The sequence below is a fragment of the Cynara cardunculus genome (genome assembly GCF_001531365.2).
Source record: "Cynara cardunculus var. scolymus isolate 2C chromosome LG 12, CcrdV1, whole genome shotgun sequence".
Lineage (NCBI taxonomy): Eukaryota > Viridiplantae > Streptophyta > Magnoliopsida > Asterales > Asteraceae > Cynara > Cynara cardunculus.
The window spans coordinates 9,139,769-9,146,077 of record NC_037539.1 but is presented as its reverse complement, the minus strand read 5'-3'; positions in this window follow the sequence as shown (position 1 = coordinate 9,146,077).

The window sequence follows — 6,309 nt, the reverse complement described above, 5'->3', positions numbered from 1 at the left end:
TATATATATATATATATATATATATATATATATATATATATGTGGAGGTTCAAACGAGAACACCTCCATTTTACAAGAACACGAGAACACCCTTATCACATGTGATAATACGCATAAGAGGACCCCGTGATGTGTGGACGAAGTATTCTACGACTTAGGCCCCGCCAAAGGTTGTCTGGGTCTATGATTTAGCATCACATGTGATGATCTTGATGGATTATAGTATCATATCAACAACCTCTTATCACATGTGATAATACTTGTGATGGGGCTTAGTGGTGTAAGGGCGACTTGGCCCGCAACCAAGATCGCATCGAAAATCATTCGCATCTCTGATTTAGTATCACATGTGTATCATATGTGATTGTCTATAATAAAAGGGTGTTCTTGCGTTCTCGTAAAATAAAGGTGTTTTCGTTTGAACTATTCTCTTTCTCTCTCTCTCTCTCTCTCTATATATATATATATATATATATATATATATATATAAAGAGAGAGAGAGAGAGGGAGGTTGGTTATTATACAACCCTTGACATTTGTACAACCAATACAACCCAATCTCAACCATCAATTTCAATTGATTAAATGAAAACCACCCTTATTTGTACAAACCGTACAAACCACTCTCATACGTCGATTTCATTGTACAATAAGTATTTTTGGAAAAAAATTCATAGATGAAGATAGTTACTATCACGATGAATAAATTTATGGTACTGATTTATAGTAACGGGTTGGATTTTGGTGAGAACGAAAGTTGTGATGAGAAGGATAAGAAATTATCTCTACCATTGGATCAATCCTAATTGAAGATCAACACTAATACGGTGCATAGAGATGTACCAGATAATTTATGTGATAAACGCAATTCATGGGGGGTTAGATTAAGGGTCCAGATCTTTTCTTATGCTTCTCACTTGACTTATATTCTTACATGATCCTTATTTTATTAACTTTATTGAACCATATTTTTCAGTATTTAATAAAAGACAGAAAAAATTTATTTATATATCAAATAAAACATCACGCTATCATATTTTATAACATCTACAAAAAATATTTTTATTTATAAAAGAGTTGCATATAATATATAAGGGGGAGTTTTAAATATAAAACATATGATTCTTACAAACGCTACAAATCCAATTTCAACTATTGATTTTGTTTATTTTGAAATTTAAAGGCGGTTATAAATTGCGATTGAGAGTAAATTTGAAAACCGATTTGATCCACACCGTTGCTTATTTACATGTATGGTTGAGATCAATTTATAAAGTTTGAAAAAAAAAATGGATCGCCTCCGGGGGGCGATTGGGTGAGGTGGATTGCCCCCGGGGGTAGATTCATTAAAATCGAGACAAACAGTGTTTGATTTCCTAAAGGTGATGCATGTGGGACGCACCAAATTGATTTTTTTAATATTTTTTGTACTTTTTTGGGCAAAAAAGGGGGATCGCCCCCATGGTCAAACCTAGCCCCTCGGGGGCGATCCGTGTGGGTATTTTTGCAATTTTGGTAAAAATTGGCTATTTCGTTAATATATCAGGTATATTTTGGTCATTTTGATGAATATCCCTTAATTTTTTATGGTTTAAATTGAATCTTATGAATCTCACAAATTAGTAAGTCACTAAAAGAATGCCCCAACACACACACACACACATATATATATACACACACACACACACTTGAGATCATGTGAGACAAAGTTGTTTTTGTGAGATACGTGAGACACGATTTTTACACTTGAAACTTCACGGCAAAACACCGTGAAAGTAAACTTTACAGTGTTTTTGTTTTAAAGATTCGTTTTTTTTTTTTTTTACTTTTACAACATTTTATTGTGAAGTTTCAAGTGTAAAAATCATGTCTCACGAAAACAACTTTATCTCATGTAAACCCAACTCTCTCTATATATATGGTTAAAAATTACGAACACTCTTGACAAAAATACAAACTTAAGTTTTAAAATCAAAATATAATAACTCCTAAAATTTAAAAAAAAATCATTAAATAATTGTTTTCAGTTCCACCATAAACCCCTCTTTCATATCTCAAGAAAGAGTGACAAACTTGCACTAATATTGGATCTTAACTTTAATCAGTTTCACATAAAATTCGTTTTCAAAGATGTAATATAAAGGAATATTTTTTTATCTGATTCAACGACTGATACTAACAGACCTGTCTTATTTCAAAACTTAAAACTATGGGTGCTTAAAAACTCGACCAATCCGATCAAACCAACCCAACCCAATGCAAAATAACTCAATCCGAAGCAACCCGATGTCTAATCGAGTTGTAAAATTGTCAAACCGTAGGTATTAGGTTGATATTGAGTTACTATTATTTGAACTCAACCCAATCCGATGAGCCCGATATCTTTTTTTTTTTTTTTGATTTAATATGATTGTTGAATTTCTATTAATATATACATTAGACAATTACACTATCATGTATGCTTTTCATATACACATATTTTCAATCTATTCACATATTTATACAACTCATTCGTATATATGTTCAGTAACTGTGAACATATATATATATATGTAAATTGAGAAAATTAACTGAATGTGATATACGTAAGAAATATGAATAAGTTGTATCAAATGGTTGATGATGAAAAAAAATTATGAGTAGAGAAATAACATATTTAAGGTTAGAATAATATTTTAATGTACCAAAGTATCAACCCAACCAACCCGTACAGGTTGAGTTGGGTTGGGTTGCACTTTGGTTTGGGTTGGGTTGGGTTAAGATTTTTCAAACCGCAAACATTGGATTGAGTTGTTCAAATGTCTTCAACCCAATCAACTCAACCCATGAGCACCCCTACTTAAAACCGATAATTTTTGGCAAGTTTTTATTATATTTAATTTTGTGTCTATTGAAACTAATAATTTTGTTGGTAAAGAAAAAAGCCTTGATTTTGATTTTGATATCGATAGCATATATCTTATTTATTGTCATTAAATTTTGTATATTTAAATTTGATCATTTGTTTATTTAGTAGTTGGGCATGTTGAAAAATGACACATAAGAATCTTTCTTCAATTTTATTATAATTTAATTTAAATCTCGATCTAACGTCAAAATGAACCATACATATATATATATATATATGTATATATATATATATATATATATATATATATATATATATGCACAAGCAGAATACAATGTCACAAGAATGGACAGTTGTTGACAAAAACGATTTGATAACGATGTTTTAGTAGTATATGTGACTGATATCTTACCAACTATATTATATTTTTAGATTATTTTATGATGAAGATATTTTGAATTTCTAAAAAATTAATGTTGAGATTAGTCCTAAATTGTTTCATGCGTTAAGGTGGTCGGTCATATGTTGATTTCTCTCCTTTTTATGTGCATTGGATTAGTAAACATACTACTCCTTTATTCCAAATAACTTAGGATCTAGTGCATTCTTATTTGCCTACATTTAATTCATTAAATTTCAATATTACTTTTGTTATTAATAATTGTTTATTAACCTAGATATCTAATCTGTTATACGAGTCAATTAATCCTAGAACGACCACTTGCTTTGCAGATAGCGTGGAGTTACCGTATTTGAACCTCCGTGGCCACAAGGGGATTTTTATTCCTCCTTGGATTTGAACATGGGAACTCCTGGTACTTTTGACCTTTGGAGTCAAGCTTAAACCAATCAGGCACCACCCTTGTCGTTTAATATTTGTACTTTGTTGTAATACTTTTAAATTTTGAAACGATTGTTGATTTAAAATTCTCAATAATACTACAAATAAAGGATAGATTTTTTACTATAAATTAATACTTAATTTAACTTGAATGTCAAGTCTAGATTTAACATCAACAATTGATAAACTAAATTTTAGATAAAAACTAAGTCAAGGTCGGGTGTTCTCAAAACTTAATGATGGTTGTTATCTCCAAATACGTAAGATATCACCGAATAGCTAAACCTTTCTCGTGCATTTAACTAGCACTCAACTCATCACATTGTCGCTAGTACCAAACCTCAAACGAGTGTTGGACTTAACGCCTAGTGAGTTCAAACAGTTTTCATCGCAAGTCTATAACGATAAAATTGAAAGACTGCTTATTAGATATAATTTCTCTAATGAAATGTCTTTAACGTAAAAGCAACATCTTTTAAAAACTCTACCATTTTCGTGATGAAAACTCTAAATCAAAATACTCAAACGGATATAAATTCAACACCCAAAGCTCAGTCAAAGCGTGAACAAGGTTCAATCCTCAAATACCGAACTCGGATAAAACTCTATTATCCAAAATACCAAAACATGGTTAAACTCTTATTATCCAAAATACCTTAAACAACACGAAAACATAGATGAAATATCATATCCAAAACTCACATTTCGATGATAGAGGAGACCCGATTCCACTGAATATGGTGGGAATACAAAGTTAAGCCACTAATCAGCGTTCTCGAGTTTCATCTCGGTCCATGCTCCCCATATACGGCTCCATTGAGCACCACTGCAAGATTCCCAAAATGATCCTAGTGTCTACTCAGCCTCTAGATGAGTCTCACCACAAAGTCATTAGTCTTCGTATATGGCTCCGATGAGCACCACCGCAAGACCTTGCCCTGTATACGACTCTATTGAGTACCACTGTAAGCTATAGCTTCTTATAGGACCCAAAAAGGTACCACCGCAATGTTACTATTCATGACTTGGGGACCACTCACTAGCACATTAACTATGACATCAAAATTCCATACTTAACAAGAAGACAAACTCATATGCCTATGGATCCACTACATTACAGTCTAAAAATACATGACCCCAATTGAATGACAAATGCACCCAAAGCATGTAATATCCAACAAATATGGAATATATGCATTTATCAAATATCTATACATTTATGACCAAAGGGCTGATACGTCACTACCAAAAATTCACAAGTTGGGTAAAGTGCCCAAAACATAATTGATCCAAACCAAGTCAATAAAAACTTTGATTTGTTCAACAACGCCAATTAAAATCATTTTTTTAGCTTAAAATACATTTTTCAAGAGTTAAAATGATACTTTGTCTCGAGTCATCCAAATACCCAATAAATCATTTTTTATGAAATAAATCATTTGGTGTCTCAAAACACCCAACAAATCATTCTGAACATTTTATAGGGATTTCATAACTCAAATATACCAAAGATGCAAATCTAATCAAATAATCAACACACTTGATAAATATCAAGTAACATCTTTAAGACTTCAAAATACATGTTTTTGACATGTACAAAGTTTTCACAAAGCTACTTGAACTCATCTTGTTATATTATATTAAACCTAGGTTCCAAAATTCATCTGTAGCTTCCAAAATAGTAAAGGGTTGTGGGTTCATATTCACAAGCAAGGAGCTCTACTCAACTTCTTGAAGCAAGATCCCAGTCTAGGAAAGTACCAAAAACAACTACAAACTCATATCTACAACTAACCCAAGCTAGAACTCAAGATACCAAAAAATGCTTACAATTTAGATTGATATTTGCGATATTGCAGATTTGGTATTAGACTGTTGTATTAATCTTAATAAGTTATGTTATATTTTCTACTGTGATATTTTGGGATTTTTTTTTTTTTTTTTTGTAATTGGAGTAATTTCGGAATTTGGGTCGTTACTTGATTCAATTATCGAACTAGTAACTTTCTGTGCATTGTAGATGGTGGGTTGCCTTCTCTATGGTTGGTTTTATTTTGTTGGTTTCACCTTTCTGAAAAAAGATTATAGATGTCAGCATACCATTATTGTACTGATTTGCTAGATGTATTTGATAAATTGGATTCATGATCCTACATCACACTTCTATTACTTATTTGAGATACGTATATTGATTCATATGTTTTTCGTATGTTATACTGTTCCAAATGTGTATAAATTTAAACATGGTTATCAATTATTACTTTGTATTGATATTTAAATTCCATTATTTTATTACAAAGTATTTCTAACTTAAATTAATATTTCATGTAATTTGAACATTTTTTTATTTGAAAAAGAAATAACTTAAATTAATACTTTATATAAATTAAATATCCACATTTTATTAAAACTATAAGGGTATTTGTGTAATGCAACGAGATAAATCTTTATTTTAATGTTTACTTTTTATTATTTGTCTCTATCGATATAAATACGACTTTATGTGGTTTTGAGAAAGCGATAATATTTTTATTTTTGAATGAAATATAAATTTAATGATAACATAAAAAAATCGATATTAGTATTAAATTAACTATTTAATAGTTTTTTTTTTTTTTTT